The sequence below is a fragment of the Benincasa hispida genome, chromosome 10 (genome assembly GCF_027475165.1).
Source record: "Benincasa hispida cultivar pf3 chromosome 10, pf3_genome.v1.1, whole genome shotgun sequence".
In the NCBI taxonomy this organism is placed as follows: Eukaryota; Viridiplantae; Streptophyta; class Magnoliopsida; order Cucurbitales; family Cucurbitaceae; genus Benincasa; species Benincasa hispida.
In genome coordinates, this window is record NC_143487.1 from 28,934,252 (window position 1) to 28,942,743 (window position 8,492).

Genomic DNA, 8,492 nt, shown 5'->3' on the forward strand with positions numbered 1-8,492 from the left:
CCTACCCACTGCCCAACGCCCAGCTGCCTACCACGGTCCAAATAACCTCTAAAGAGGCTAATTTTGGGATTTTGGCTAAATTAGAGTAGGGTAAACTGGTATTTTCATTATATAATGATATTTTGGCTATTTTGACATTATGTATTGATATAACAAGTATTAATTGAGGAATTTCCATTGATATGGAGGAATTCTCAGGAAGGTATTCTCAAGGTGATTTTAGTGGAAAAAATTGCTTGTGATGAGTGTTTACATAGTTTTATGCGTTGATATATGGATAAATGCATACATAAGTGCAAAATGCATGCTTGATGTTATGTTGGTTGCCATGATATTGTTTGTGAAATTTCTATGGAAACTGAGATTATACCTGAACTATATAAGTTAGCATGCTTAATAAAAGGTGCTTGGCAGGAAAATATAGGAGGCCTCGGTCGACGAGAAATAATAGTCGGTGACAACCGGCAGAAAATATAGTCAAGTTACCTAAGCATGACTAGCGGGAAAAGAATTGTCGATGTGCACATTGGTGGGAAAAGTGGGTTATAGGAAAGTTTCCATAAAAAGTTGTTATGATTGATAATATGTCTATGATATGAACATGCCATGTATAGCATGGAACTGGAGGATGATGATTGAATGAATGTATACATGATCATGCATAAATTACTGGAATTGTGATTATGTGATTGATTTCCCAAAACTATGATTTGCAAAGTGACTATTATTTTAAAAGAACCACTCACTGGGCTTAGTAGCTCACACTCTTCCAAATGTTTTCCTACATCCCCCCCCCCCCCCCAGGGAGCAAAGCGGAAAGTTCAGGAAGGGGTCTACTAACCACCAACACACCAGGACTTGGTAAATTCTCAAGACATGGCTCGGATCATGTAATAAAGAATATAGGAAATTGAACTATGTGTATGAAAGTTAGATAGAGTGTTGTAAACATGTTGAAATCTTTAATAGATAGGGGGGAAACGTTAAAATTAAATGTTGTCTTGGAATACTACTGGTGTACCCTCACACTCCCTTCCAAGTCTTGGGGGCTAAGGCTAAAGAGGTGGTGTGACAAACCGTCTGCTTGCATGACTTTTTCTCGTCGTTCTAAACCCTTGGGTCCATTTTTAAATTTTGGCCTGGCGGAAGGATCATGCAAAAAAATGGGACCTCGGGGCACCCCCACCTGGCCTGGTAGCCGTTTGGGGCACCAAATGAGCTTCGTTCCCAAAACCGTCTACGTGCACGACTTTTTCTCATCCTTCTGAACCCTTGGGTCCGTTTTCAAATTTTCACCAGCTGAAAAGTTCGTGCATAAAAATTGGGACCCGGAGCACCCTTGCGAGGCCCGACAGCCATTTCGGCACCAAACGAGCTCCGTTCCCAAAACCAACTGCGCCCACGACTTTTTCTCGTCGTTTTGAACCCCTGGGTCCGTTTTCAAATTTTCGCCCGCCGAAAAGTTCGCGCAAAAAAATTGGCCCCGGCGTACCCTGTCGAGCCTGATAGCCGTTTGGAGGAACAAATGAGCTCCGTTCCTAAAACCATCTACGCACACGGCTTTTTCTCGTCGTTCTGAACCCCTGGCTCCGTTTTCAAATATTTGCCAACTGGAAACTTCGTTCACAAGAATTGGGCCCCAGGGCACCCCCACCGGGCCTGATAGCTGTTTGGGGCATCAAACGAGCTCCGTTCCCAAAACTGTCTGTGCGCACGGCTATTTCTCGTCCTTGAGAACCCCTGGTCCGTTTTCAATTTTTCACCCGCCAGAAAGTTCGCGCACAAAAATTGGGCCCCAAGGCACCCCCGCCGAGCCCGATAGTCGTTTGGGTCACGAAACGAGATTCGTTTCCAAAACTTACTACGCGCACGGCTTTTTCTCATCATTTTGAACCCCTGGGTCTGTTTTCAATTTTTCGACTGCCGGAAAGTTCGCGCACAAATATTGGGCCCCGGGGTAGCCCCGCCGGGCCCGATACCCATTTGACGCCCCACACAAGCTTCGTTCCCAAAATCTTCTATGCGTATGGCTTTTTTCCATCGTTCAGAACCCCTCGGAAAGATCGCGCATAAAAATTGGGCCCCGAGGCACCCCTGCCGAGCTTGATAGCATTTTGGGTCACCAAACGAACGCCATTCCCAAAACCATCTGTGCGCACGACTTTTTATCATCGTTTTGAACCCCTGCGTCCGTTTTTAATTTTTCGCCCGCCGGAAAGATTGCGCACAAAAATTGGGCCCCAAGGCAGCCTCGCCAGGCTCGATAGCCATTTAGGGCACCAAACGAGCTACGTTCCCAAAATCGTCTGCGTGCATGGCTTTTTCTCGTCGTTTTGAACCCTTGGCCCGTTTTCAAATTTTTGTCCGCCGAAAAGTTCGTGTACAAAAATTGGGCTCTGGGGCACCCCCGCCAGGCTCGATAGCCATTTGGGTCACCAAACGAGCTCCGTTCCCACAACCTTCTATGCTCACGGCTTTTTTTTCATCGTTTTGAACCCCTGGGTCCGTTTTTAAATTTTCGCCCGATAGAAAGTTCGAAAATAAAAATATGGCCCCAGGGCACCCCCGCCAGGCCCGATAGCCGTTTGGAGCACAAAACGAGCTCCGTTCCAAAAACCGTCTGCACGCACGAATTTTTCTCATCGTTCCTAACCCCTAGGTCCGTATTCAATTTTTCGACCGCCGGAAAGTTCACGCACAAATATTGGGCCCCAGGGCATCCCCACCGGGCCCGATACCCGTTTGGGGCACCAAACAAGCTCCGCTCCCAAAACCGTCTACGTGCACGACTTTTTCCCATTGTTTAGAACCCCTCGGTTTGTTTTCAAATTTTTGCCCGCTGGAAAGTTCGTGCACAAAAATTGGGCCCCAAGACACCCCCGCCAATCCCAATAGCGGTTTGAGACACCAAACGAGCTCTGTTCCCCAAACAGTCGAAACGCACGACTTTTTCTCATCATTTTGAACCCCTGGGTCGGTTTACAATTTTTCGACCATCGAAAAGTTCGCGCACAAAAATTGGGCCCCAGGGCACCCCCACTGGTCTCGATAGCTGTTTGGGGCTCCAAACGAGCTATGTTCCCAAAATCATCTACGTGCACGGCTTTTCCTCATCGTTCTGAACCCTTTGCCCGTCGCAAAGTTCGTGCAGAAAAATTGGGCCCCGGGGCACCCCCGCCGGGCCCGATAGTTGTTTAGGGCACCAAACGAGCTCCGTTCCAAAACCGTCTACGCACGGCTTTTTCTCGTCAGTCTGAACCCCTGGGTCCGTTTTTAAATTTTCACCCGCTGGAAAGTTCGCGCACAAATATTGGGCCCCAAAGCACCCCCGCGGGGCCCAATAGCCATTTGGGGCACCAAATGAGCTCTGTTCCCAAAATCGTCTACGTGCACGACTTTTTCTCTTCGTTCTGAACCCTTGGCCTGTTTTCAAATTTTCGCCCGCCGAAAAGTTCGTGCATAAAAATTGGCCCCTGGGCACCTTCGCCAGGCTCAATAGCCACATGGGTCACCAAACCAGCTCCATTCCTAAAAGCGTCTGTGCGCTCGGCTTTTTCTCATCGTTTTGAACCCCTGAGTTCGTTTTTAAATTTTCACCCACCAGAAAGTTTGCACACAAAAATTTGGCCTCGGGGCACCACTTCCGGGTCCGATAGCCATTTGGCGCACCAAACGAGCTCTGTTCCCAAAACAATTTGCACTCACGGGTTTTTCTCATCGTTCTGAACCCCTGGGTCCGTTTTCAATTTTTCGACCGCTAGAAAGTTTGCGCACAAATATTGGGCCCCGAGGCACCCCCACGGGGCCCGATACCCGTTTCGGGCACAAAACAAGCTCCGTTCCCAAAATCGTCTGTGGCGCACGACTTTTTCCCATCATTCAGAACCCCTCAGTTCGTTTTTAAATTTTCGCCCGCCGGAAAGTTCGCGCACAAAATTTGGACCCCGGGGCACCCTCGCTGATCCCGATAGCCATTTGAGACACCAAACGAACTCCATTCCCAAAATGGTCGGCACGCATGACTTTTTCTCATCGTTTTGAACCCGTGGGTCTGTTTTCAAATTTTCGACTGTCGAAAAGTTCACGCATAAAAATTGGGCCCCAGGGCACCCTCACTGGACCCGATAGCCGTTTGGGGATCCTAACAAACTACATTCCTAAAATCGTCTACGTGTACGGCTTTTTCTCGTTTTTCTGAACCCTTGGCCCATTTTAATATTTTCGCCCGCCGCAAAATTTGTGCACAAAACTTGAGCCCTGGGGCACCCCCACCGAGCCCGATAGCCGTTTAGGCTCCAAACACGCTCCATTCCAAAACCGTCTATGCACGGCTTTTTCTCGTCAGTCTAAACCCCTGGGTCCGTTTTCAAATTTTCGCCCGCCGGAAAGTTCGCGCACAAAAATTGGGCCCCAGGGCACCCGTGCCAGGCTCGATAGTCGTTTGGGCCACCAAACGAGCTCCGTCCCAAAACCGTCTACGTGCATGGCTTTTTCTCATCGTTTTGAACCCTTGTGTTCGTTTTTAAATTTTTGCCCGCCAGAAAGTTTGCGCATAAAAATTTGGCCCCAGGGCACCACCGCAGGGCCCGATAACCGTTTGTGGCACCAAACGTGCTCCTTTCGCAAAACTGTCTACACGTACGGCTTTTTCTCATCATTCTGAACCCTTGTGTCCGTTTTCAATTTTTCGACCACCGAAAAGTTCGCGTACAAATATTGGGCCCCGGGCCACCCCCACGGGGCCCGATACCAGTTTGGGGCACCAAACAAGCTCCATTCTCAAAATCGTCTGTGCGCATGACTTTTTCTCATTAGTTTGAACCCTTGGGTCCGTTTTAAAATTTTCGCCCGCCGGAGAGTTGGCGCACAAAAATTGGGCCCCAAGGCACCGCCGCCGGGCCCGATACCCGTTTGGGGCACCAAACGAGCTCCTTCCCAAAACCGTCTGCGCGCACAGCTTTTTCTCATCGTTCCTAACCCTTGGGTCCATTTTCAATTTTTCGACCACCGGAAAGTTCGCACACAAATTTTGGGCCCCGGGGCACCCCACCGGGCCCAATACCCCTTTAGGGTGCCAAACAAGCTCCGTTCCCAAAACCGTCTGCGCGCACTACTTTTTCCCATCGTTCAGAACCCCTCAGTCTATTTTCAAATTTTCGCCCACCGGGAAGTTCGTGCACAAAAATTGGGCCCCGGGGCACACCTGCTGATCCCGATAGCCATTAGAGGCACCAAACGAGCTTCATTGCCAAAACAGTTGGCACGCACGACTTTTTCTTATCGTTTTGAACCCCTGGGTCGGTTTTCAATTTTTCGACCACCGGAAAGTTCGCGTACAAAATTTGGGTCCCAGGGCACCCCCACTAGGCCCGATAGCCGTTTGGGACACCAAACGAGCTATAGTCCCAAAATCGTCTTTGTGCATGGCTTTTTCTCGTCGTTCTAAACCCTTGGTCCATTTTCAAGTTTTCGCCCGCCGCAAAGTTCGTGCACAAAATTGGGCCTCGGGGCACCCTCACCGGGCCCGATAGCCGTTTAGGGCACCAAACGAGCTCCGTTCCAAAACCATCTATGCATGAATTTTTCTCGACAGTCTGAACCTCTGAGTCCATTTTAAAATTTTCGCCCGCCGGAGTGTTCGCGAACAAAAATTGGGCCCCAAGGAACCCTTGCCGAGCCTGATAGCCGTTTGGGGCACCAAATGAGCTCTGTTCTCAAAACCGTCTACGCGCACGACTTTTTCTCATCGTTCCTAACCCCTGGGTCCGTTTTCAATTTTCGACCGCCAGAAAGTCCGCGCACTATTATTGATGATCCCGAAGAAGAACAAATGGAGGATGTGCTGAGAACATTAACGCAATCGGGCACTCAGTGGTCGGTATCCTTGAAAGGCATTAAGACCCTTGCGTCCAACAAGCTGCTTCTTGAAGCACATCTTTGGGTTTACTTGGTGAAAAGGCAACTCATCCTTACATCGCATGATAAAACAGTTTCAAGGGATCGAGTAATGGCCGCATATTGCATAGCACGCGGTATTCCGATTGACGTGGGCCAACTGATTGCAAAGCAAATTCGAGGTTTTGTAGGGCATGTGAGAGGCAAGTATTTCTTTCCTTGGACGATTTCAAGCTTATGCCTCTCTGTGGGTGTAGGTATTGAAGAGGAGCCAATGCCAGAAGTCCATGGTCTCATCAACACAAAGATCTTGAGAATGCTTCTCAAGGACTCTCCTCACTACCTCGACCTTCCACTCAAACGACCCCTTATTGATCTAAATGCGCCACAGCAACCCAAGCCAAAGAAGCAGCGCAAAGATGATAAAGGCCCAGGAAAAAGTCCAACAGCAATCAACGCAAGACCAAATACCCTTACCTTTAATTATTCGCCCTCCAAGCCCACATATGGAACCTCTTTCCCCACTCCCGGAACACTTTACCAATCTCCTCCTTGCCTCCGACTCAACTAATGCATCTCACCACCGCAACCCTTGCTGTTGACCTAGCAAAGATGCGTTCTTTTCTCTCTCATCAACAATATTTCTTCTACCAAAGAATAACGGAGTTACAAGAGAGCCACACAGAGGTGCAATGCAGTATTGCGAGGGCGTGGCAGGTGCTGATCAATATTCAACGCAATATTTTCATTATCCACCTGAACCAGAGACAAATGGCGGAGCGCAACCATGAATACTTTAACTTTTTGACAGCCTATTTACATGGTCCCATGGTGCCTCCCCATTTATAGCAACCTCTGCATTTTGAAGAAGCTCCTCGAGTTCCTCCGTAAAATCCTCCTCTAGAGCCCCCGCCGCAACTCTAAATTTGTGGGTGTGCCACCTTCTCAATAAATCTGCAATTTTTCGTTTGCGGCCATTCTTTTATTTGTTCGATATTTTTTTTATGTATAGAATCTATACCTTGATTTTTTGTACATGCTTAAATTTTGTGTTGCGATGATTGTAATTCTTTATATACTTAGTTAATTTTAATACAACTAAGTAACTATTCCTTCCATATGCGTTAGCCTTTTTAGTTATCATCCTTTGTCAAATATTGCGATATTTCTTGTCTTTTATTTTGCGTTATTAATTGCGCTGCCATGATGAGTAATATGCATACCGATAACGGGCAGAAATGCACATTATCATAGTACTAAGTTCTTAAATAATGTTGGATTGCGTTGATGAAATATGTTAAATTGCGTCCATTAAGCATAAATTCTATAATATTGCGGTCGCATGCGTCCAACGCATTAGAGCAATTGATCTTTACATTTTTGTGCAGAATATGCGTTAACGCAATGCAGAGATTGCGATCATAAGAATACATTGGTCGAGCGCAACTTCACTGCAAGACTTTGCATTGATCGTGCTCGCAAACATTCATCCAAGAAGAATCACTACAACTTGGTCAGCACAACATGGTGGGCGCATCCGGGTGAAAGGATAATTAAGAGCGATGGGACAATAAGCTGACGGCAGTCAGATCCAAATTAAGTTGACAGCCAAAAACGATCACGAAGTACATTCAGCTTTATCGGTAACAATTATTATAATGCAAAATTTGAATCTATTAACTACAAATCCATGCCATAAACTTGACACGCATAAATTGTACTATGATGCCCGCAAGGTTCAAGTCCATGTCCTAAACTTGTTGTCATAGATTTTATGCAATGATATGCAATACTACTTCTAGATATGCGTTATTAATGAATGTTCTTGTAGTATGTTGTGTGTTGTCACAAGTTTCCTTGCATTGAATCCAAGTATAATTTCACCGCAAGTTTCTCGATGTGATCTGAGGTCGAACACAGGGATTGTTTTAGGTTAATTGCGTCATATTTGTGATATATGCGACCATGGGTTTTTTAAATTAATAAAGGTTGTTTGTACAAGTATTTAAAAATGCGATAAAGTAAAGGTAAGCGATAAAATGCGATAATAAAGTAAATTTTGGTAAAAGGAAATAAGCGATAAAATAAACCTAAGCTATGATGATACAAGATACAGGTTTCATGATACAAGATACTAAGGGTGAGACTGACTGTGAAGTATTATACAAAGATCGTGTATGCAGTGGCAAGTCTTATGTGCGAAGCATAAACAAAAAAGATAATTAATACAAACAGCGCAAGTTCCTTAATTGCGTTAAAGATACAAGTACGATTCTGCTTTTCCCTTGGTGTACACCTCTTGGTGATCGGTCGTGTTCCCACATCTCTGTGGTGAAACAAGGACAAACGTGATGAACGCAAAGTTGCTTCCATCTTTGGAAGTACTTATTGCTTTGGTCAACGCATTCTTCTAACCTTCTCTTGACAGATCAGAATGGCATCTTCACTTTCTCTCTCACAGGTGAAGATGCCGTCTAGCATGCTTTAGCTAAACACATTTATCTCTTTATCACATATTAAGTTACTCGTTTAATTCATATTAATTACCAAGGGATTAAGAAAACTTCATGGAGAAAACGATTAATGGAGGAACATAA